General features: G+C 44.7%; 1 protein-coding gene across 1 annotated transcript in view; it reads right to left on the bottom strand.

Annotated features, from left to right (window-relative positions):
- LOC128406134 (probable helicase senataxin) overlaps positions 1-25,738 on the bottom strand; it is a 177,508-nt gene extending 151,770 nt beyond the window's left edge. The window contains exon 1 of the mRNA XM_053373158.1: positions 25,485-25,738. The gene's annotated coding sequence lies outside the window, so the exon portion shown is untranslated. The remainder of the gene's footprint in view (positions 1-25,484) is intronic.
- Between the last annotated feature and the right edge of the window lie 430 nt (positions 25,739-26,168).

Genomic DNA, 26,168 nt, shown 5'->3' with positions numbered 1-26,168 from the left:
CACATCTAAGGAAGACTGTTTGAAATCGCTTCTTGTGGACGCAAATCCCCAAATTTCACGCGGGGTGGCAATCTTTATAGTGCAGGCTTTGAAACTCAGGGCTACACTGACTGGGTAGTGTGTCCCAGACCTGGACCTGTTTTAATTCTTTGTATTACCTTTTTAACCTAATGTGCCGAGCCTATTTTGGGGCCATTATATGTTTTATATACATCTGCATTTTAGATTCCCGGCGCTGGCAACTAAATTTTTACATTATTGTTTTAGGGTAATTTAAATGTCACAATGCCAGTAATATCGTTTTCAATTTTGTTAGGTTGCTTCTCTCTAGCATTTTTGTCTTATCCTGCTATGGCTGTATGCTAATGCAATAAAGGTTTGATGATGACGTGTAGACACAAAGTCAGAAAAGCTAAAGCACAGAATGAACTCAGGCTTGCTAGAGAGGTTAAAAGCAACAAAAAAGGCTTTTATGGGTATGTTCGTAGCAAAAGGAAGAACAAAGAAACAGTGGGGTCACTCAGAGGCGAAGATGGTGAAATGCAAACAGGGGACACAGAAAGGGCTGAACTCCTCAATGCCTTCTTTGCCTCAGTCTTCTCCGATAAAGAAAACAATGCCCGACCTGAAGAATTTGGAGCAAAGGATTCAGCAGAGGAAACACAGCCCAGAATAACTAAGGAGATAGTACAAGAATACTTGGCTAGTCTAGATGTATTCAAGTCTCCAGGGCCAGATGAACTGCATCCAAGAGTATTAAAAGAACTGGCAGATGTGATCTCAGAACCACTGGCAGTCATCTTTGAGAATTCCTGGAGAACAGGCGAAGTCCCGGCAGACTGGAGGAGGGCAAATGTTGTCCCTATTTTCAAAAAGGGGAAAAGAGAGGACCCAAATAATTACCGCCCAGTCAGTCTGACATCAATACCAGGGAAGATTCTGGAGCAGATCATTAAGCAAACAGTCTATAAGCACCTAGAAAGGAATGCTGTGATCACCAATAGTCAGCATGGATTTCTGAAAAATAAGTCATGTCAGACTAACCTGATCTCATTTTTTGACAGAATTACAAGCCTGGTAGATGAAGGGAACACAGCAGATGTAGCCTACCTTGATTTCAGCAAGGCATTTGACTGTTACGAAAAAGGAGCAATGCAGAAGCAAGCACCAGGTGGCTGGAATGGTAAACAGGATGTGGGTGTTATTGGATTGTACCGTGGGAACCAGGGACAGTTTGTAAAGTGCTCTGAGAGCCGGATGTTACCTCAGAGCAGCACATGACCCTGTACTGGAAGTACATGGGTGGAGTTTATTCTCTCTCTGCAGTGGGAAGCAGAGTGTGCAGACATGTTTTCTCTGTACTGCTGAAAGACAGAAATAAAGACATGTAAATATATTTCTGTCTGTCTCTTTCCCCCTCCCTGGGGGAGGAGTGGTGTGTTCTTTTCACGTTTGAAAAGGATCGCCGAAGAGACCTCCCTTGATCTTGCCGGCAGACGCTGGCAGGGGAGGTCACAAGGATTCAAGCCGGGCACCTGGAGGGTGGCCAAATTCCTAAGAGCTGGAGGCTCTGCTCGCTTGAATTCCGACAACTGGTAGCAGACCGATGGTTATCTGATCTATGAGAATCTGCATGAGAGGTGAGAGGTCGATGAATCGTTGCCATCCTCTGCACCTAAGGAGATAAAAAAAAGCGTCTGCCTGCAGCCAGAAAGCTGAAACAGACGGCTGGACACCGAGAGGAGTGTGTTTCAAGGCAACGGCACCAAGAAAAGGTATGCTGCATTTTGGGCTAGTGAGAATGAACGCAGAAAGGCTTATTTTCTGGTTCACAAGAGCTGCGTTTGAAAAACAAGCTCTGAAGGCAAGCTTGCATACCAGGAATTCCTGTGGTGAGATAAGGAGTTCCGTCCTGAGCAGGTTGCTAGGCAACGTCTGCCAGTTACTGAGTGGGCTAAAAAGAGCCTGGGAAATCGAAAGTGTATCTGCGCAGCTGTGCAAGGGTTTTGAAAAAACAGCCCAAAGGCAAGCCTGCCAGTGAAGCAGTAAACAGAGACTTTTGGAGTTTTACTGGCTTGAAAAGTGAAAGCTGGCTTGAGATTGAGTGTAAAGCTGACCCTTGGATTCAGCATGGATGCCAAGAAGGGGGGAGTGCCCCTGAGTGCCGTGGTTCTAGATGAACACAGCCGGCATGCTGCACTGGAAGAAAAGGACAGGGGGAGGGAGGAACGGAGTTCTAATTCCCCCACCGATGAGGCTACTGGAAAAGATGCTGTAGCTTTGAATGCTGTGCAGTGTTACACTTGTGGACAGGCTGGGCATCTTCAGCGGAGCTGTAAGAAGCCACGTCAGCCAAAAGGAGCGAAGGGCCGCTCAGCAAAGCCTGAGGCGTCAGGCAAAGATCATACCAAGCCTATGGTGGAACCTGCAAAGGCTTTGATGGCGAAAGGAACCACGCCAGATGTTGGGAACGCGTTTATTATCGACACTGCAGCGACGGTTCATATGTCCCCACACAGAGGACTCTTTTCAACGTTTAAGAAGCAAAGCTTCACTGTGACACAGGCCAACGGTCAGGAGCTGAAAGCGGCCGGCGTGGGGACTGTCTATCTTAAGAGTCTGGACTTGACAATAAACAATGTTTACTTGGTTCCTGAATTGAAGTTCAATCTGCTGAGTGTTTCGCAGATTGCAAAGAGAGGACTGAAACTGTCCTACGATGCTGAGAGCTGCGAGATCTACAAAGATGGAGAGTTATTTCTTTCAGCCAGGGAGAAGGATGGACTTTATTTGTTGACTTTTGCACAAAGTGATTACATGGAATGTAATTCATCTGTGTCTAACCTAGTTTCTCTTGCAGGTGTGAGCAAGAAGAAGACCGGAGTCAACAGAGCATTTCAGCGGGTGTATGCTGATGTGATTGGTCCTCTAGAACCATCTAGAGGCAATGCAAGATATTATCTTGTGTGTGTGGATCATTTCTCTAACTATGTTTGGGTTTATGTGTTGAGAAAGCCAAAGGAAGCCTTGGAGAGGTTTCAAGAGTTTTGTGACAAAGTTAAGAGTATGCATGATGCTAACATTGATTGTCTATTCACAGATGAAAAGCAGATTTTTCTTTTACAGGATTTCCAAAGGTTCCTGCAGAAGAAGGGAATAAGACACAAGGTTTCTGTTTCAGCGGAAGCGTGGAATAGGGGTGTCTGTGTACGGGTGAACAGAGAATTGCAAAAGGGAATGGAAGCGCAATTGCTAAGTTCACATCTGCCACATGAGTACTGGGCCGAGTCTCTAATGTCGTTCTGTTATACGAAAGTGAGAAAGGTTTCAAAAGAGTTGGGAAGTTCTCCTTTTGAGAAACTGTTCCACAGAAAACCTTCTGTTGCCCATTTCAAGGTTTTTGGGTCTCATGTGAGAACAGAAGCTCCAGGTGGAGTAAAGAATGCCAGAGGCATTTTTGTGGGGTATGAAAAGGGTCTCTACAGAGTAATTTTGTCTGAATCTGGTCAGGTGATTCTCACAAAATTTCTAGAGAGTGCTCCTGAACAGGAGAGAGTGATAGTACACACATTTCCCACTGAGGACGATTCAGATGATGATGATGATTTCACTGATTTCAGCTGTACTGAAAGTGATGACACTGATAGCTCGGAGAGCTCAGTTGTCACAGTCATTGAGAGGAAGTCTCACACAATGGATAGGCCTTCACAACTGAAGGATGAACCACTGTTTACCATTGGAACTAGTTCTCCAAAGAGTCCTGAGACTGGACCAGTGAGCAGAGAGGATCAGCACCTCATACGTAGGTCTGAGAGAGTTACAAAGGGTCAACCACCCAAGAGGTACTCAAAAGAGTTTGCTAACTTAGCTGTTGCATGTGTTGCTGTTGTAAACAACCGAGGACAGGTTGGAGCTGTGTCTAAGTCAGAGACAAAGACACAACAGAGAGTTGCTAGCCAAGGTAATGCAGATGCACTCATTCCTTGGAAACCAGACAAGCAGAGAGGTACACTGGGGAAACCAGTGGCGGGGAGTTCCAAGGGTGGAACTGAAACAACAGGGGAGTGTTATGTGTATAACAACTGTTTGTTTTCTTCTCTGGATCATGCTTTGCTTGCTGCAACACGCATTGATTCTTTTGGGGGAGGATGTTACGAAAAAGGAGCAATGCAGAAGCAAGCACCAGGTGGCTGGAATGGTAAACAGGATGTGGGTGTTATTGGATTGTACCGTGGGAACCAGGGACAGTTTGTAAAGTGCTCTGAGAGCCGGATGTTACCTCAGAGCAGCACATGACCCTGTACTGGAAGTACATGGGTGGAGTTTATTCTCTCTCTGCAGTGGGAAGCAGAGTGTGCAGACATGTTTTCTCTGTACTGCTGAAAGACAGAAATAAAGACATGTAAATATATTTCTGTCTGTCTCTTTCCCCCTCCCTGGGGGAGGAGTGGTGTGTTCTTTTCACGTTTGAAAAGGATCGCCGAAGAGACCTCCCTTGATCTTGCCGGCAGACGCTGGCAGGGGAGGTCACAAGGATTCAAGCCGGGCACCTGGAGGGTGGCCAAATTCCTAAGAGCTGGAGGCTCTGCTCGCTTGAATTCCGACAACTGGTAGCAGACCGATGGTTATCTGATCTATGAGAATCTGCATGAGAGGTGAGAGGTCGATGAATCGTTGCCATCCTCTGCACCTAAGGAGATAAAAAAAAGCGTCTGCCTGCAGCCAGAAAGCTGAAACAGACGGCTGGACACCGAGAGGAGTGTGTTTCAAGGCAACGGCACCAAGAAAAGGTATGCTGCATTTTGGGCTAGTGAGAATGAACGCAGAAAGGCTTATTTTCTGGTTCACAAGAGCTGCGTTTGAAAAACAAGCTCTGAAGGCAAGCTTGCATACCAGGAATTCCTGTGGTGAGATAAGGAGTTCCGTCCTGAGCAGGTTGCTAGGCAACGTCTGCCAGTTACTGAGTGGGCTAAAAAGAGCCTGGGAAATCGAAAGTGTATCTGCGCAGCTGTGCAAGGGTTTTGAAAAAACAGCCCAAAGGCAAGCCTGCCAGTGAAGCAGTAAACAGAGACTTTTGGAGTTTTACTGGCTTGAAAAGTGAAAGCTGGCTTGAGATTGAGTGTAAAGCTGACCCTTGGATTCAGCATGGATGCCAAGAAGGGGGGAGTGCCCCTGAGTGCCGTGGTTCTAGATGAACACAGCCGGCATGCTGCACTGGAAGAAAAGGACAGGGGGAGGGAGGAACGGAGTTCTAATTCCCCCACCGATGAGGCTACTGGAAAAGATGCTGTAGCTTTGAATGCTGTGCAGTGTTACACTTGTGGACAGGCTGGGCATCTTCAGCGGAGCTGTAAGAAGCCACGTCAGCCAAAAGGAGCGAAGGGCCGCTCAGCAAAGCCTGAGGCGTCAGGCAAAGATCATACCAAGCCTATGGTGGAACCTGCAAAGGCTTTGATGGCGAAAGGAACCACGCCAGATGTTGGGAACGCGTTTATTATCGACACTGCAGCGACGGTTCATATGTCCCCACACAGAGGACTCTTTTCAACGTTTAAGAAGCAAAGCTTCACTGTGACACAGGCCAACGGTCAGGAGCTGAAAGCGGCCGGCGTGGGGACTGTCTATCTTAAGAGTCTGGACTTGACAATAAACAATGTTTACTTGGTTCCTGAATTGAAGTTCAATCTGCTGAGTGTTTCGCAGATTGCAAAGAGAGGACTGAAACTGTCCTACGATGCTGAGAGCTGCGAGATCTACAAAGATGGAGAGTTATTTCTTTCAGCCAGGGAGAAGGATGGACTTTATTTGTTGACTTTTGCACAAAGTGATTACATGGAATGTAATTCATCTGTGTCTAACCTAGTTTCTCTTGCAGGTGTGAGCAAGAAGAAGACCGGAGTCAACAGAGCATTTCAGCGGGTGTATGCTGATGTGATTGGTCCTCTAGAACCATCTAGAGGCAATGCAAGATATTATCTTGTGTGTGTGGATCATTTCTCTAACTATGTTTGGGTTTATGTGTTGAGAAAGCCAAAGGAAGCCTTGGAGAGGTTTCAAGAGTTTTGTGACAAAGTTAAGAGTATGCATGATGCTAACATTGATTGTCTATTCACAGATGAAAAGCAGATTTTTCTTTTACAGGATTTCCAAAGGTTCCTGCAGAAGAAGGGAATAAGACACAAGGTTTCTGTTTCAGCGGAAGCGTGGAATAGGGGTGTCTGTGTACGGGTGAACAGAGAATTGCAAAAGGGAATGGAAGCGCAATTGCTAAGTTCACATCTGCCACATGAGTACTGGGCCGAGTCTCTAATGTCGTTCTGTTATACGAAAGTGAGAAAGGTTTCAAAAGAGTTGGGAAGTTCTCCTTTTGAGAAACTGTTCCACAGAAAACCTTCTGTTGCCCATTTCAAGGTTTTTGGGTCTCATGTGAGAACAGAAGCTCCAGGTGGAGTAAAGAATGCCAGAGGCATTTTTGTGGGGTATGAAAAGGGTCTCTACAGAGTAATTTTGTCTGAATCTGGTCAGGTGATTCTCACAAAATTTCTAGAGAGTGCTCCTGAACAGGAGAGAGTGATAGTACACACATTTCCCACTGAGGACGATTCAGATGATGATGATGATTTCACTGATTTCAGCTGTACTGAAAGTGATGACACTGATAGCTCGGAGAGCTCAGTTGTCACAGTCATTGAGAGGAAGTCTCACACAATGGATAGGCCTTCACAACTGAAGGATGAACCACTGTTTACCATTGGAACTAGTTCTCCAAAGAGTCCTGAGACTGGACCAGTGAGCAGAGAGGATCAGCACCTCATACGTAGGTCTGAGAGAGTTACAAAGGGTCAACCACCCAAGAGGTACTCAAAAGAGTTTGCTAACTTAGCTGTTGCATGTGTTGCTGTTGTAAACAACCGAGGACAGGTTGGAGCTGTGTCTAAGTCAGAGACAAAGACACAACAGAGAGTTGCTAGCCAAGGTAATGCAGATGCACTCATTCCTTGGAAACCAGACAAGCAGAGAGGTACACTGGGGAAACCAGTGGCGGGGAGTTCCAAGGGTGGAACTGAAACAACAGGGGAGTGTTATGTGTATAACAACTGTTTGTTTTCTTCTCTGGATCATGCTTTGCTTGCTGCAACACGCATTGATTCTTTTGGGGGAGGATGTTACGAAAAAGGAGCAATGCAGAAGCAAGCACCAGGTGGCTGGAATGGTAAACAGGATGTGGGTGTTATTGGATTGTACCGTGGGAACCAGGGACAGTTTGTAAAGTGCTCTGAGAGCCGGATGTTACCTCAGAGCAGCACATGACCCTGTACTGGAAGTACATGGGTGGAGTTTATTCTCTCTCTGCAGTGGGAAGCAGAGTGTGCAGACATGTTTTCTCTGTACTGCTGAAAGACAGAAATAAAGACATGTAAATATATTTCTGTCTGTCTCTTTCCCCCTCCCTGGGGGAGGAGTGGTGTGTTCTTTTCACGTTTGAAAAGGATCGCCGAAGAGACCTCCCTTGATCTTGCCGGCAGACGCTGGCAGGGGAGGTCACAAGGATTCAAGCCGGGCACCTGGAGGGTGGCCAAATTCCTAAGAGCTGGAGGCTCTGCTCGCTTGAATTCCCCATGATATTCTTGTAAAGAAGCTGGTAAAATGCGGTCTTGACTATGCTACCACTCAGTGGATTTGTAACTGGCTGACTGACCGGACCCAAAGGGTGCTCATCAATGGTTCCTCTTCATCCTGGAGAAGAGTGACTAGTGGGGTGCCACAGGGTTCTGTCTTGGGCCCGGTCTTATTCAACATCTTTAACAACGACTTGGATGATGGACTCAAGGGCATCCTGATCAAATTTGCAGATGACACGAAACTGGGAGGGGTGGCTAACACCCCAGAGGACAGGATCACACTTCAAAACGACCTTGACAGATTAGAGAACTGGGCCAAAACAAACAAGATGAACTTTAACAGGGAGAAATGTAAAGTATTGCACTTGGGCAAAAAAAATGAGAGGCACAAATACAAGATGGGTGACACCTGGCTTGAGAGCAGTACATGTGAAAAGGATCTAGGAGTCTTGGTTGACCACAAACTTGACATGAGCCAACAGTGTGACGCGGCAGCTAAGAAAGCCAATACAATTCTGGGCTGCATCAATAGGAGTATAGCATCTAGATCAAGGGAAGTAATAGTTCCACTGTATTCTGCTCTGGTCAGACCTCACCTGGAGTACTGTGTCCAGTTCTGGGCACCACAGTTCAGGAAGGACACTGACAAACTGGAACGTGTCCAGAGGAGGGCAACCAAAATGGTCAAAGGCCTGGAAACGATGCCTTATGAGGAATGGCTAAGGGAGCTGGGCATGTTTAGCCTGGAGAAGAGGAGGTTAAGGGGTGATATGATAGCCATGTGCAAATATATAAAAGGATGTCACATAGAGGAGGGAGAAAGGTTGTTTTCTGCTGCTCCAGAGAAGCGGACACGGAGCAATGGATCCAAACTACAAGAAAGAAGATTCCACCTAAACGTTAGGAAGAACTTCCTGACAGTAAGAGCTGTTCGACAGTGGAATTTGCTGCCAAGGAGTGTGGTGGAGTCTCCTTCTTTGGAGGTCTTTAAGCAGAGGCTTGACAACCATATGTCAGGAGTGCTCTGATGGTGTTTCCTGCTTGGCAGGGGGTTGGACTCGATGGCCCTTGTGGTCTCTTCCAACTCTATGCTTCTATGATTCTATGACACATATTGCAAAAAAGCATAAAAGGGTCTTAATTAACAAAAAATTAGGTATGGATTTCATCTCATCAGATAAAACAAAAAAGAGAGGAGTTGTTTTTTATATTAATCCTGCACTTGAACCCAAATTGATTCAGGACGAAAAAGGCAGAATTTTAATAATACAAATTAAAATCCAGGGAGAGAAAGTGATATTGGTTGGTATTTACGCCCCTAATGATAAAAAAGCAAATTTTTTCAGAAAACTAGAAACAGAACTACTTGAATTTGCAGATCAAAAGATTATATTAATGGGAGACTTAAATGGAGTTCCAACTTTAGACAAAGACAGATCAGCCAGGAAAAAAGAGACCAAAGATGGTAAACTGCCAAAACCTTTTTTTGACATGACTCAAAATCTAAAGCTGATAGATATCTGGAGAATGAGACACATGTTTGATAGAGAGTATACTTTTTACAGCCATGTACATGACAGCAGAATAGACTCTGTATGGATTTCCAAAGAATTGGAAACAAGAGTCAAAAAAATTGAAATCAATACCAGAACCTTTACAGACCATAATTCCCTGACTATGGAATTACAAAAAGAAAGCCAAATCTCTTTTAGATGGAGATTAAATGATGATTTATTAGATGATCACAAATTTGTTGAAAAAGCAAAAAAGACCTTGATGGATTATTTTGAAATAAATAGTCAAGGGCAAACAAAGTTACAGACGGTCTGGGATGCAAGCAAGGCTGTAATGAGAAGACTCTTTATACAACAAAACTCATTTAAATGGAAATTGAGAGAGAAAAAGAAAAAAGAAGTATTAGAGGAAATTATGAAAAAGGAGAAACAGCTGCCAAACAAAGCAAATAAAGAGGCAGTAAAACAGGCAATCCAAACATTACAAACCCAATATTCAATGATTATAAACGAGGAAATCAGCTGGAAAATAAAAAAAGTAAAACAAAAATATTTTGAGCGTGCAAATAAACCGGGGAAGTTGTTAGCCTGGAAGTGAATAAAAATGAACAAAGGAACTCCATAAATAAAATTAACATAGAATCATAGAGTTGGAATAGACCACAAGGGCCATCGAGTCCAACCCCCTGCCAAGCAGGAAACACCATCAGAGCACTCCTGACATATGGTTGTCAAGCCTCTGCTTAAAGACCTCCAAAGAAGGAGACTACACCATACTCCTTGGCAGCAAATTCCACTGTCGAACAGCTCTTACAGTCAGGAAGTTCTTCCTAAGGTTTAGGTGGAATCTTCTTTCTTGTAGTTTGGATCCATTGCTCCAATTGCTTCATTTGTTTTCTTAGCAGGAAAACAAATGAAGGAGAATATAAGGAATATTTTGAATATAATAGAATATTTGGAGGCTAAAAATGAAAAGAAAGTGGCAATGATGTATATAGATGCTGAAAAAGCCTTCGATAATGTTTCTTGGAAGTTCATGATAAAGCTGTTAGAAGAAATCAGAAGCGGTCCTAAGTTTTTAAAAGCAATAGCAGCAATCTATTCAGAACAAAAAGCCAAAATAATTATAAATCAGGTGATAACGGATGATTGTAAGATCCAAAAAGGAACAAGACAAGGATGCCCATTGTCACTATTATTGTTTATTCTGGTTTTGGAAGATCTTGCAAAAAACGTAAGAGCAAATGAAGAGATTACAGGTGTAAAAACTGGGAAAAGTGAATTCAAGTTAAAAGCGTATGCAGATGACCTAGTGATAACAGTGGAAGAACCTAAAACTTTACTCCCTAAAGTAATAGAAAAAATTCAGAATTTTGGGGAAGTGGCAGAATTTAAGCTAAATAGGAATAAAACTAAATTATTAGTTAAAAACATGAAAGAAGAAGAAAGAACTGAATTAGAACAAAACATTGAGATTGAAGTCCATAAAAAGGTTAAATGTTTAGGGATTTGGTTAACATCAAGAAATATAAACCTGTCTAAAAATAACTATGAAAAAATTTGGCTTGAGGTAAAAAGAAATTTAGAAATATGGAGCAGAATGAATCTCTCAATGTTAGGAAAAATATTGGCGATTAAAATGAATGTGTTGCCAAAAATGCTATTTCCTTTTCAATGGAGGCACAGGTCAATTCTGTGTCCAGGGCAGGTGTTTATCAGCTCCATCTGGTATGCAGGCTGAGACCCTACCTGCCCGCGGACTGTCTCACCAGAGTGGTGCATGCTCTGGTTATCTTCTGCTTGGACTACTGCAAGGCGCTCTATGTGGGGCTACCTTTGAAGCTGACCCAGAAACTACAATTAATCCAGAATGCGGCAGCTAGACTGGTGACTGAGAGCGGCCGCTGAGACCATATAACACCGGTCTTGAAAGACCTACATTGGAGACTTCTGGGGAGGTGCCTCCGGGTAATGGCGGAATTCCTCTGATCGGGAGGAATTTGCCCCGTGGGAATTGGGTCTGGCCGCCACGGCGAAGGCGGAGACCCGCAAAAAATCACAGGCGGGAGAAGCCTGTGAGCGTGGGATTCGGCGGGCACCTTTTGCGCCTCCCCTACTCGCGGGGAAACCCGGTTTTGGGGATCCGGAGCGAAGTGGGGTGAGCGGCGCGGTGCTTCGAATCGTCTGCTTCTTCCACGGAGCGAAGCTGCATAGCTGTTGCTGGGGAGCACTGACTTTTTCCTGTGGACAATTTGACTTCAAAGTAATTACCCGTGAGTAGAACTGAAGCGGGAGAATTGGCTTTTAAACGTTTAATTTGGCATCGAGACGGGGAGGTCCAACACAGGAAGTCCGCCTTCCCTATTTGTAAATAGACTGAAGCAATAAGGCTGCAAGCTAAAGTCTTGGAAAGCCTTTTGTAAAAGACTAAATTTCCATCGGTCAAGAGTATAAAACCCCCCCTTGGTGGCAGGAGAAGGGGGGGGAAGCTTTGGACTGAGCATGCCTGCAGGAAAGAGTGAAGAGAGTTAAAACACCGCCGCTCTGACCCTGGAAACGGGCTGCTAGCAGGACTGAGGTTTTGGAATGTTCATTGACAGCGCTTAGAACGTTCTTTGACAGCTAGCAAAATAAGAGAAAATACATTGTTTCTTCTGTCTCCGGTTGATTCAAGAAGGAGCAAAAGTAACTGAAAAATTGAAACTAACTTTGGATTTGTGTTTAAAAGAGGATACTAATTGACTATCACCAATGGAAGCGAAGGCACAGAAAAAACTCAATATGGAAGCCAAATGGCCAAAATATTGGGAAATCCTGGAACAAGATGGAGACAGAATAAAATTGCAGAGCTTTGAAAAATTGAAAAATAAAGTGCGAGATTGGCTCCATTATTACCAAATAATGGAGGCATACAAATTGGACAAAAAAGTTGGTTTCCAGGTGGAAAAATCAAAATTGGAAACAGAATTGTTAGATTCAAAAATCAAGAATTTGTCAAGAATGTATAACTTGCTGTTGAAATGGAACACGCAGGATGAAACGGTGAAATCAGCTATGATTAAATGGGCACAAGATGTTGGACATAACATAATGATGGCTGACTGGGAACAGTTATGGACCACAGGTATGAAATTCACAGCATGCAATGCCCTAAGAGAAAATTTAATGAAAATGATCTACAGGTGGTACATGACACCAGTCAAGCTTGAAAAAATTTACCATTTGCCCAATAATAAATGTTGGAAATGTAAGGAGACTGAAGGTACATTCTTTCACCTTTGGTGGACATGCCCAAGGATTAAGACATTCTGGGAGATGATTTATAACGAAATGAAAAAGGTATTTAAATATACCCTCCTGAAGAAACCAGAGGCCTTTCTCCTGGGCATGGTCGGCCAATTGGTGCTAAAGAAGGACAGAACTTTTTTTATGTATGCAATAGCAGCAGCAAGAATACTCATCGCGAAGTATTGGAAGACACAAGATTTACCCACCAGGGAAGAATGGCAGATGAAGTTGATGGACTATATGGAATTAGCGGAAATGACTGGCAGAATCCGAGACCAGGGAGAAGAGTCGGTGGAAGAAGACTGGAAGAAGTTTAAAGATTATCTACAGAAACATTGTAAAATTAATGAATGCTAGAAGAATGTTGGAATGAAGTGATACGGCTTTAGTAGAAATGTTATAAGGAATTAAGTATAAATAGATTTATAGAGTATTAAAGGAAAAATAAGGTTAAAATGTGTTAAGATAATTACAGTGGTGCCTCGCAAGACGAAAAGAATCCGTTCCGCGATTCTCTTCGTCTAGCGGTTTTTTCGTCTTGCGAAGCAACCCCATTAGCGGCTAAGCAGATTAGCGCTATTAGCGATTTAGCGCTATTAGCGGCTTAGCGGGCTTAGCGGCTAAGCTGTTAAAAGGCTATTAACGGCTTAGCGGCTTTGAAAAAGGGGGGGAAAGCGGGGGGGGGAAATGGCGAGACTCGCAAGACGTTTTCGTCTTGCGAAGCAAGCCCATAGGGAAATTCGTCTTGCGAAGCGCCTCCGTGACGGAAAACCCTTTCGTCTAGCGGGTTTTTCGTCTTGCGAGGCATTCGTCTTGCGGGGCACCACTGTATAGGATAGAAAACAGGGGAAGATGGAAAGGAATTGCTGAAATAATTAATAGATGTGGAATACAAAAAGGGAGGTGTGAGGAGGTCGTGGAAATATGTGAAAGAAAGAAAGATAAGATATTGGAAAAAAATTCTTTTTTCCTCTTTTTTCTTTTTTGCTTTGATGTGTTTTTAAACTGTTTTTGTTTTGTCTTGTTAGTTTAATGTTTTAGTGTTTCTTTGTATTGTAATGTATTGTTTTTTCTGTGCTTTTTCTTTTTTGTTTAAATTGTTGTAAAAGTAATAAACATTATTAAAAAAAAATAAAAAAAATGAAAGACCTACATTGGCTCCCAGTACGTTTCCGAGCACAATTCAAAGTGTTGGTGCTGACCTTTAAAGCCCTAAACGGCCTCGGTCTTATATACCTGAAGGAGCGTCTCCACCCCCATCGTTCTGCCTGGACACTGAGGTCCAGCGCCGAGGGCCTTCTGGCGGTTCCCTCGCTGCAAGATGCCAAGTTACAGGGAACCAGGCAGAGGGCCTTCTCGGTAGTGGCGCCCGCCCTGTGGAATGCCCTCGCACCAGATGTCAAAGAGAAAAATTACTACCAAACTTTTAGAAGACATTTAAAGGCAGCCCTGTCCAGGGAAGCTTTTAATGTTTATTGTATTTTAATGTTTTGTTGGAACCCACCCAGAGTGGCTGTGGGGACCCAGCCAGATGGGCGGGGTATAAATAATAAATTATTATTATTATTACAAATGAAAGTCAGTACACCAGTGGCTGCTAAAACCAAGGATTAAGATCGGAATTGTGGAAGAGAATTGGAGCAGGACCAAGGATTAACATCAACTCCAGATAACCGGAACACGGGAAGTCATCCAAAAACATTGAATTCGGAATTGATTGATTGGCTTTTTTGAGTGTATGTGATTTGGCATGATTTGGTATTGTATTGATTGTTATTAATGAATTTTTTTTTTTAAAAAAAAGGTACATTTACTGGGGAGGAAGCCCTCCTGAACACAGTGTGAAAACATATATAGAAATGATCTGCGAGGTGGTATAAGGGGAGAAAAACTGAGGCATGTGTGAGGCAGGAGCGCAGGAAATGGAGGCAGCAATGAGAAGCAGGTGGGGCGAGGGAGGGACTTCATCCAGGCACGATGAGGAGCCGCATCTCTGCCAAGGGAAGGCAGGATCAGGACCAGAAGCAGCATCAGCTGCACGGCTCCCTTTGACAGGGAGGAAGGGAATGGACCTTGCGAGATACATACAGGCACCTCAAAAGTGGTGGGTTTCTGAGTCCTCTGCCAAGTTCATTCATCTTCACAGACAATACTGAGCTGCAAATGTCTTGGAGGAGGAAGGGAAGGAGCCCTGCCTGCAATGAGCCCACCACATGTAAAAACAAAGTAGTGCTTTCTTTGGCAAGTGTCAGAAAAAGGTGAAGAAATTCATCAGGCCACAGAAGTTTGGGTCTCTCAGACTTGCAAATGTCTTTATTTAATGCACTCACTGCAACCTTTGTAGCTTGTGCACTTCTGCCTTAAGGCAGCCTTCCTCCAGGCAGGACACTGGCTGGTGAGTATTGTGCTCCCAAGCAGCTGGGTGGCAGCAGGCTGGGGATTCTGCCTCAAGGCATGGCACACTTCCTGGCAGAAGTGAAGCATACCTTTGCTCCTGCTATCTCAGGGCACTGATAGGTAATGGGGAACCAAGGAGTTATCTTAATATCATTCAGGAACTAGTATTACATCTCAGCTTTTACTCCTCTCTTTTCAGTGTTTTTAAAATCCTTCAAGTTATCTTGGTGCTATAGGAGCTGGCCAGAGAAGGTCACCTCCCCCCACAGCAAGCCTAAACCTCAGGAAAGTGGGTCAAACTGTGGCACAGTGGGAAGCCACAGCATGGGCTCTTCCCTGGGCTTTCTGGGGTGAAGTGGGAAGGAGCATTGCTGCTGTGTCTCTCACACCTCCAAGGTAATGATGTTTGAACCCAGCCTAAGTGGTGGAGAAAATAGAACATAAGAAGAGCCTGTTGGCTCAGGCTAAGTACCCACCGAGTCCAGCATCCTGTTCTCACAGTTGAAGAATGCCAATGGAAGAGTGTGGTAGATCACTGCCAGTTTTTGATAATGGATGGTAGATGTAGATCACAGGCTACTTGAAGTTGGACATGCCTGCCATATATCAACAAGCACCATAATAGCAGTGTTCAAAATTAGCCGGGCGCCAATCGCATTTTGCAACTGGCAACCGGCCTTTTGTGACTGGATGGAGATGTCCGGGTGCCACCCTTGGGGCCTAGTATCTCCACCTGCCTGGCTACAGTCAGCTGGTTTGCCGGGCACCACAGCAGCAAAATACGCAAGATGCCTCTTTTCTCTGATGCAGCGCCTCTTTTGTGGGTTAGCGTGGCTGCAGATCACCTGATTCTATGTCTTGGTTAATTAACAGAGTATTGTGTTTGTAATATTTGTATCTCTTGTTCTAACTCTATTACCTGATTTCTTACTAATCTCTTTCTTTCTTTTTGTTAGTTCCTTTAAAATACCTTGAATAATTGCCTCTCTTATTTTTTGGTATGCATTCTGTTGGATCATATATCCCCTTCATGACCACCGTGCCTGTGTCCCACACCACATTTGCATCTACGTCTTTGTTGAGATTAAGTTCAAATTGTTATCTTAGAATCGCCTTCCCTTTGGTTACTACTTCTGAATTATTTAATACAGCCTCATTTATTCACCATCTGTAACCTTTTTGCTTCTCCCCCAATATTCCTGAAACCAAATCAGGTGTTCTGCGGGGTGGCACGGCAGTAAAAATAAATAAAAAATAAATGGCACCTAGACATTTTGTTTTGGCACCCACAACCTAGGTCCCAGAAGCCACATGGCTCCTAGCTTTCCTATCCCAGTTTCTAACACTGTTGCTGGGACTCCAGTATCCATTAGCCCCAGTCAGCATGGCCAATGGTAGGAAAGGGCTGTATCTCAGTGGTTAGAGCACATGCTTTGCATGCAGAAGGTCCCAGGTTCAATCTCCAACATCTCCAGGTAAAACTGCCAGGTAACCCTGCCTGAAACCCTGGAGAGCTGCTGCCAGTCAGTGTAGACAATACTTGGCTAGATGGACCAAAGGTCTGATTCAGTATAAGACAGCTTCCTAGGTTTCCTATGGTGGGAGTTATGGGTTAGTGAACCCTGCACTATGACGACCACAGGATGTTTATTTTTTACAAGCACATATATATATATATAATTATATATCAATGGAAAGATAATTTTAGGAAGAATGCAATACAAGAAAGTTTGTTCAATTATCTGTATTCTATCAAAGGTTATAGCCAAATAACCAGAAAAAGGAAGCACAACTTGCTTAGGTTGATATGCTGCAGCTTTCCTTCATTGGAAGGTAGCCAATGAGCATGAGTGTTTAGATAGCATCAACAGTGTCTCCGAAAAATTTTACACAGCAAAGATCACCAGTCTTGAAGCAATGATTCTTCAACATCAACTTCGTTGGACTGGTCATGTTGTGTGGATGCTTGATTATCGTCTTCCAAAGCAACTACTCTATTCTGAACTTAAAAATGGAAAGCGTAATGCTGGTGGTCAACAAAAGAGGTTTGAAGACTGTCTCAAGGCAAATCTTTAAAAAGTAGTATAAACGCAGACATCTGGGAAACACTGGCCTGCAAGCGCTCCAATTGGAGAACAGCCTTTACCAAAGGTGTCCTGGGCTTTGAAGACACTCGAACTCAGGACGCAAGGGAGAAACGTGCTAAGAGGAAGGCACACCTGGCAAATCCACACTGTGATCAATTCCCGCCCGGAAACCAATGTCCCCACTGTGGAAGGACTTATGGGTCCAGAATTGGCTTTCATAGTCACTTACGGACTCATTGTTAAATCCGTGTTTATGGAAGACAATCTTACTCAGCTACGAGTGATTGCCAAAGAAGGAGGAGGAGGATTCAGCTATTGATGTTATGTACTGGAGCTGAGAGGAGGACATTTGCCAGTGTTTTTATGTGATTGCTATCAAGTTGATTATTTTTTTGTGTGTTCTTTCATTTAGTGAGCTTGTAAAATGTAATAAAATTAAAGGAATGGCACAAAGAGTTGACTGGTCACCCAGAAAGTGATGTAAAATAGTACTATCAAGTGAACAGTTATGAAGAAATTAGAATAAAAAATGGTGAAAACTTAACCAAAGGTGGCATTCCTAAATTTTTGATGAGGTGTAAGGAGACTTAGACAAGGAGAAGGGGACGACAGAGGATGAGATGGTTGGATGCTGTTCTCGAAGCTACCAGCATGAGTTTGACCAAACTGTGGGAGGCAGTGGAGGACAGAAGTGCCTGGAGTGCTCTGGTCCATGGGGTCACGAAGAGTCGAACACGACTAAACGACTAAACAACAACAAGGAGACTTAGGCACTACAAAATCAGACTGGTAAAGGCAGGAAAAGGTGCACAACAGCAAGTGACGATAGAAGAACTGAGAGACTGTACCTACGTGACAGCAGAAAATCATCTGGGTGTATACAAGATGACATGGCGCAACGTAATGTGAAGTTGACTGCTAGCACTGTTCAGCGCAGATTGAAGGAATATGGTCTAAATGCTAGAATTCCATGGAATAATAATAATAATAATTTATTATTTCTACCCCGCCCATCTGGCTGGGTTTCCCCAGACACTCAAGGAGGCTTCCAACAAAAGATTAAAAATACATTAAAACATCAGTCATTAAAAACTTCCCTAAACAGGGCTGCCTTCAGATGTCTTCTAAATGTCAGATAGTTGTTTATTTCTTTGACATCTGATGGGAGGGCGTTCCACAGGATGGGAGCCACTACCGAGAAGGCCCTCTGCCTGGTTCCCTGTAACTTGGCATCTCGCAGTGAGGGAACCGCCAGAAGGTCCTCTGGGCTGGACCTCAGTGTCTGGGCAGAACGATGGGGGTGGAGACGCTCCTTCAGGTCTACTGGACCGAGGCCGTTTAGGCGGCTTTCAAGGTCAGCACCAACACTTTGAATTGTGCTTGGAAACGTACTGGGAGCCAATGTAGGTCTTTCAAGACTGGTGTTATGTGGTCTCGGCAGCCGCTCCCTGTCACCATTGTTTTTTAAAAAGTCATTGTTATCTCTCAAACAAAACCCATGTTAACTGGGTAAACCCATGAGCTAAAACCCATGTTAACTGGACAGCGGAACAATGGGACAGTGCTATTTGGAGTGATGAAACCCAAATCTCTTTGCTTAGTAGTGATGGCATGAAATATGTGAGAAGAATCAGAGGAGATTTACATCCTACTTGCATTACACCTACCATGAAACACCCAGTTAGTGTTATGAACTGGGGTTGTGTGACAGCAAAAGGTGTGAGCAGAATTTGCATCATTAATGGGAATGTAAATGCCCCAAAATACATAGCCTAGAGACCTTAACCCAGGGCTCAGCAAACTTTTTCAGCAGGTGGCCGGTCCACTGTCCCTCAGACCTTGTGGGGGGCCGGACTATATTTTGAAAAAAAGGAATTAATGCATTCCTATGCCCCACAAATAACCCAGAGATGCATTTTAAATAAAAGGACACATTCTACTCATGTAAAAACATGCTGATTCCCGGACCACCCGCGGGCCAGATTTAGAAGGTGATTGGGCCGGATCTGGCCCCCGGGCCTTAGTTTGCCTACCCATGCCTTAACCCAATCCAAAATCTATGGAGCCGACTAAAGAACCTTGTTAGTCAGAAGCAACTCAGCAATAAAACAATAATTCAATCTGGGTTTCACATTATTACAGCTGCAGAACTAAAGAAGCTTGGTTCACTCCATGGGAAGGCGTTGTAAGACCGTAATTAAAGCTAAAGGTTACCCAACTAAGTATTAACTGACATGGTGAGAATTTTTGTATATCTCATTTTTTCTATGTGTTTCATGTTTCTTCTTGATGACTGCTGTTGTAATAAATAATCCTTCATAAAATTTATTGCATTACATTCTTCATTAAATTATCTTTCCATTGATATATAATTTTATGGTATTACTCCAAAAAATAGTGGTGTTATGAGCCATCAAACCTCGGAAATACACTTTTTCCAAAAGGTTTCCACAATTTTGGCCACTAGTGTATACAGAGTGCCTCCTACATTCCTCACAGAAAGTAAACTTTTCATTCAAGAAAAGCTTGCTTTGCTGTGTGTAACTATGAATTTCACATTGGGCAGCATGGGCACCACAGAGTGCAGACATCATATGGGGACAGATAAAGGGAGAGCAGCATTAAAGAAAAGAAAACCAGATTCTGTAAGTGAGAGCAATTAACATAACGGGGAGACTTGTTTGGAACAAACAGTGACTGATTCCCTACACCGGCAAGCAAGCACCATCTCGCCTGAACTTGTGAACTGCAGGGAAGGCAAGGGAGGGAAAGTAGCAAAGTGATTGGAAGACCCAGCCCCAGAAATCTTTTTGTCTTTGCAGACAAGTTGTTTATGATTTACTGTACAGAGAACACAGACAGGCAAAGCAGCAAAAGCTTCCCACAAAGGTGATAAAGGATTTGCCCATCTGCCACACACCTTTGCTTTGGGCAGTGTACAGAGAAGAGACAACATGCAGAGCATCCCAGAATGGCTTCCCAGAGCCCATCACCAAGAGTATCCTGCTACTGCTGCCACTGTCCACTCCACACCTGCTCTTTCAATCTTCCAGGGCTCATCCAGATGGTGAACACAGGAGCAGCCACCTCACTGCTTCACCGGAAATTTATAGGTGCCACAGTAACACTCACTTGCCTTGTATGGAGGCAGTGGCCCCCTTTTTCTCCCAGAGTCCCACACGAACATTAGGAAGGCATTCTGCTTCCCACGTAGGGGACTTGAGAGGGTGGTGAAGGGGAGGGGGAGAGACATGCTCTGCTGCTATGGGGGTAGTTAGGAGGGTGAGAGCCCAGACAGAGGCTGGTGGGAATGCAGTAGCAGAGGAAGATACTCAGAGGCAGCGGGGAGCAACCTAGAAACCAAGTCAGGACTGGGGCTCAATTTCATATACTTGTCTGTTTGGAAGTATAAGTGACAGAGAGGACATAGGAAGTTGCTTTGTGCTGCTGAGGACCATTGGCCCAACTTTCTCAGTATTGCATACCCTTGCACACCCTTCAAGTATCCCTATTTTCCAGGGAGAGTCCCAGAATTACGAAAGCCATCCTGGCTTCTGATTTGATCTGGGAATGTCCCTGTTTCCCCATGTCAGTGCTGCCGCCACCAAACTCAGGGAGGAGCTGCGGCGGTGAGGGAGCATCCTGTGGACTCTCCATGGCCATTGCCGCCGCCACCAACCCCCTCCCTTGGGTAGCTCATAGCGGCTGCTGGAGAACGGGTGAGGATGTGGAATGTTGGAGGGCAGAGTATTAGCTACACTGAACCACTTCCCTGAGGGCACCACTGAAAACTACAAAGGCTTACATCTCCAGAAGCACTGACGTCCATATCACATTCACTTGGGTATCACTCATTGGAGCCAACTCCTTGGGGTCGAGGTACATTCGGCCCAGGGTTCAAAACGAACACGTGCTTTTTGCAATTCAATAGCGCCACCTTGCAACCAAGTTTAGATTTCCTGTTGCAATGTTGCGACTAAAATCTCCAGCAAGGGCAACATCCCTAAGAGCAAGCACAAAAGCTGAAAACCTGTTACCAGGTTGTTGAGCTTAAGGCACTCTGCAAGAAGCCTTTAGATACGCAGGAAGAAAAAATCTGATTCCATTGTGCTACTGTTTGCAAGAGCTGCAAAGCAAATTGTCTGCTGGTCTGCTGTAGAAAAAACAGCAGAGCAGCTGGTTTTTACAGCCCACCCCCACACCTCCCCTCCAGAGCTGCTTGTGTTTAAGCAATGACCTTGGTGAGATAAAGAGCTCAGCCAAGAACAGCAAAGCCAGAGGAACAGAGGCTCCGTCTCCATAGCAACAAGACCAGATTTACATACCTCACAGAAAAAGGGGGCTCTGACTCAGTTGAGGGAGTCAGTAAGTAGACCTACAAGACTCTCCCCAGACTTCAAAAAAGATCCAGAATAAACGGTCCTTAGAACAGAAGATGGACCAACAAAACAAAGATGCTGCAGATAGTGTGGAAGCTATGGGACTTAGGGAAAACTTCCCACTGACAGGCACAAAGGCTCATAACGTAGTATCATGCTGCTCCTTTGCCTCTATGCTGACCCTGGAATCCTCACACATGTTCATCAGTGGATGAACCATCAGGAAGACTTGATCCACTAATTCAACTTGGCTCAGATAGAGAGAATTTATTAAGAGAGACTCTGAATACAGTCCTGGATGAACATCAGACAGACCATAATGGTGACATGAAAGAACTTACACCACATATGCATACAGGCTGTGTGGACTATGAAGTAGACCTGCACACGTTATACAAATCACACCACAGCAGCGAGCATCAGGAATCTGCAAACCTTAAATATCTGGCACAAGAACTTCTAGAGAATGGTGAGCAAGAAACTGCTGTGCAAATATTTCCTGCTCGGCAAGAACAGCTACATGGCCAAAAGAAAAACTTGCATCTACCTGATGTTTCTTCTCAGGAGACTCTTCAAGAGTTCGACCTTCCAATATTATTAAAAGAGTCAGAGCAATTAAATAAAGATGTTCCAATTGAAGGATTTTACAAAAGCCAATCATTTTGTCAAATGACACAACCCGCATAGAGACCCCAATGGAATGACTATTATTGTTATTCATTCATCCAAGGTCCATGGACTGTTACAACAGTTAAAACACAATTATTTAAAAGCAATTTGAAACAATTTACTGTCACAGAAATAAGGTGGCTTCTAAAAATATGCCCAAGCAGGCAAATGCATAATTTTGCAGCCAGCCAACCCTTGTTGATTTTTTTTGGGGGGGGGGGTGGAGGCAACCAGATGGGGAGAAATGGATTCAAGCCCCTTTTTAACTTTAAAAATTCAGAGTAACCCTGGATCGGTCACTGTTTCTGAGGCCAATCAATCTCACAGAGCTGTTTGGTGGATAAAAAGTGGGGTGAGGAGGGAATAAACCTTCACCAGCACTAGGTACTACTGTTGCTAAGATTGGTGGTGGGGCTAACCTGCCCCCCCAATGTGAAATACACCTGCCCCCCCCAATGTGAAATACCTTCTGCATGTGAAATACTGGATATGCTCTACCAGGAAATTATTTCAGCCTAGGTGGTTGCAGTGGGGATGGGGTTGGGGAAATATAAATGGGCAGTTCTCTGGTGGGTTGAAGTATGTGTCATAGGAGGTCAAACACACAAGAACCCTCTCCTGTGTGTGTGCAGATCAAGAAGGAAAGTCACATATTTGGGGGCTCTCCCCAGGTGTGTATTAGAAGGGAAGCAGCAAATGCATGGGGTGTTGTTTTTGTGTGTGTGTGTGTGCCCGTGCAAGAGAGATAAAAAAAAGGGCGGGGGAAGAAAATGCGGAAAGGGGGGCTCCTGTGTGCCTGCTGTGAGGGGGAAACTGAGTCGCATGGAGAACAAATGAGGTGAGAAAATATGTCCGTTGAGGGCATGGGCGTAGCCTGTTGGGATATGAGTACTACGCAGCTGCGAACAAGCAGTTCAATGTTTACATCACATGATGGGTCTAACCGTGGGACAGGATGTTCCAAGCAATTCTCAGGAATTTGTTCTCTGTCTAATATGCGACCTTCCTGTTGTTTGTGTCGAGGAAGTCTAACGCAGTTGCTCGGAGGAGACTGAGTGAGCAGACATGCTTTTCGTACAGTGTACAGTCATGAATAAAGTAGAGGTGAAATAGTCTACTTTCTGACTGTTTTCTTTCTCCTGCTGCTATGCAAGGGGGAAGGGGGTGTGCACCTTTCATCAGGGAGGTGTCGCCTATCAAGATCTCCCTGGTCTGCCGGGATGCCAGCCAGGGTAGGTCACCGGCAAACAGGCCCCAACAAGCCTGGGAAGATGAGCCAGCCTTCCCAAGGGGGCCAGTTTCCAACAAGTGGTAGCACGTGGATGGTCGAGGCAACAAGGCACAGCTAAGGGGGGCAGCTGTCCCCCTAAATCAAGTAAGTCCATACAAAATACTTAGATGAGGTTCCGTGCCCCCCCCTAAATCCTGGCTACACCCATGGTGAGGGGCAAAAAGTCAAACACATGCAGTGGGGGGACAGGGTCTCTGCATGTCCGTCAGGAGTAGAGATGTAAAATTTCCGGAAATTTTGAAGCCACGAGAAAAAAACGTTTTCCCTCTGTTTTTTCCCGGGGAAAAAATGAAAATTTTGGAAAAATTGAAAAAAAGGTCAGTGTGGAGTAGTTTTACAAATTGCATAAAACACAGTGTAGATAAAAGTATTATGCTTGCAATAAAACAGGTAACCAACCCCTTTTCCTCAAAAGCAACAAAAAAAGCAAGAAACCATCAACATTAAAAATAATCAGATTTGCCCCTTAGAACCAACAGCAAATAAAGTTAAGGTCCACCTCAATATTTAAGCTCCATAGAAGGTCTACCCTTTGAGTAGTGCTTTTAAAAAAAATCCAAAACAAAATCCAAAACAAAAACAAAACCAGAAGAAACAACATATACAGTTTATTCTATCACATTTTTTGAACTACTGCTATCATTTTCCATTTCTTCTTCCTCTTCCTCTTTGTCATTTTTCTCATGGACTTCTAAAAAAAGGCTTTGGGGGAAAATGGGGGGGGGACACATGTTTTTCCCCCTGTTTCCCCCCAGGTCTTTCAATCTCTACTTGACCACAGGCAGCGCAAAGCATAAGGCAATTTTTCTGCATGCCAGGCCAAGAAGTAACCAACATCCAGTTACTGAATAGTACGTTGCACTATGGCTTAAACTCTGAAAGGAAAAGGCGTGTACGTGGTTTTTTAATTGAATTTGTTATTATATATTATAAACCGGACGCGGGTGGCGCTGTGGGTTAAACCACAGAGCCTAGGACTTGCCGATCAGAAGGTCGGCGGTTCAAATCCCCGCGACGGGGTGAGCTCCCGTTGCTCGGTCCCTGCTCCTGCCCACCTAGCAGTTTGAAAGAACGTCAAAGTGCAAGTACAGTGGTACCTCGGGTTAAGTACTTAATTTGTTCCAGAGGTCTGTTCTTAACCTGAAACTGTTCTTAACCTGAAGCACCACTTTAGCTAATGGGGCCTCCCGCTGCTGCCGCACCGCCGGAGCACGATTTCTGTTCTCATCCTGAAGCAAAGTTCTTAACCCGAGGTACTATTTCTGGGTTAGCGGAGTCTGTAACCTGAAGCGTATGTAACCCAAGGTACGACTGTAGATCAATAGGTACCGCTCCGGCGGGAAGGTAAACGGCATTTCCGTGCGCTGCTCTGGTTCGCCAGAAGCGGCTTACTCATGCTGGCCACATGTCCCGGAAGCTGTACGCCGGCTCCCTCGGCCAGTAAAGCGAGATGAGCGCCGCAACCCCAGAGTCGTCTACGACTGGACCTAATGGCCAGGGGTCCCTTTACCTTTATTATAAACTGCATGATGGTAAGAGAGCTTTCTAAACAGTTTACAAAAATATACAACAGAATATTAAAATGATTGATAAAACACAGTTAAAAGCAGGTATTTAAGAGTATTCAAAAGATCTTTAAAGTCAGCAGTGGTTAAAAGGAAGTAAATCACATGCAGCTTCTACGTGTTCAGATGGGCTGGCCCTAACGAAAATGTTTTGAGCAGCACCCAGAAAGAGTACAGTGAGAGCACCTGCCTGGTGTCAGGTGGAAGGCCTGGGGGGGGTGTGGAAAAATTGGGGGGAGGGAACAGTTTTTTTCAGTTTCCCCCCCAAGCCATTTTTTTTCAGGAAAAATTGGGGGGAAAGAGTGTGTGGAATATTCAACCTATATCAAACTTTTTCCCCCAATTTTTCCGGAAAAAAGGGGCTTTGGGGAAAAACAGAAAATACCTGGGGGCTTCCCCCATTTTCCCCGGTTCCCCCCCAGGCCTTCCCCATCTCTAGTCAGGAGAGAAACAGCCATATATAACGAGAGCACCCCTCTCCTGGCATGGGGGAGAGGAGGAGAAGCAAAGGCACCTTCTAGGATGTGATAGAAGTGACGGGAGAGTTGTGAGGAGTAGCCGAGAGAGAAGGAGAATAGAAGTACCAGCACCCCATAACAATAATTCATGATAATTAACTGTTGTTGTTATGATGATGTGTTTTTGTACTCCCCCTTCACCACCGCCCCTTACCTGCTTCTCCGGGCAGGAGTCTCCGGGGCAGTCAGCTGCGCTCTCTCACTCCTTCCCAACCCTCACACCGCCAGCCCGTTCTCCTGTTCTGGGGCTTTGCCTCGCTCCCTCCAGGCATTTCCGGTCGGAGTGGCCCATGCCACTCCGCAACAGAAAATACTCATCCTAGGAGGTGGCCGCGCTCTCCTTCTGTCCCGCCTCTGACCGGAAAGAGTAAATTTTAGACCAGTATTAGGAAGAACCCCGGAGCCACTTCCGGCTCTGCTTCCCGCTTCTCGGTCTCCTTACGGACTCTGCATAGACTTAGAAATCTATGATTGTTCTCATTCTAGAGACGAGACTTCCGAGTTATCTAGGAAATGCCTTGCTCACACACTGCGGCTGCGCGATATGATTAGACTGAGCAGAAGTAAAGCGAGGCGGCAATACGGGACTTGAGCACGGTGGTGATTGGGCGGCAGAGTCCTCACAGGAAAAGGGTTAAAGGCGGATCCAGCTGATTTTAAACGGATCCTCATGAATTCATATGATTTTTTGCATTCAAATTAAATAAAAACACCATGATACTGGAGGCCATGTCTTACTCTGTAGGGGGACTGGGTTAAAGGCGGATCTACACGGATCCTCATGGATCCTCCACTTTTTAAAAAATAACTCCAACAAATCCAGTGTCAAATCACACCT

This window comes from Podarcis raffonei, chromosome W (genome assembly GCF_027172205.1).
Source record: "Podarcis raffonei isolate rPodRaf1 chromosome W, rPodRaf1.pri, whole genome shotgun sequence".
Lineage (NCBI taxonomy): Eukaryota > Metazoa > Chordata > Lepidosauria > Squamata > Lacertidae > Podarcis > Podarcis raffonei.
The sequence above is the reverse complement of the archived record's forward strand: the minus strand, read 5'-3'. Positions and strand labels throughout refer to the sequence as shown.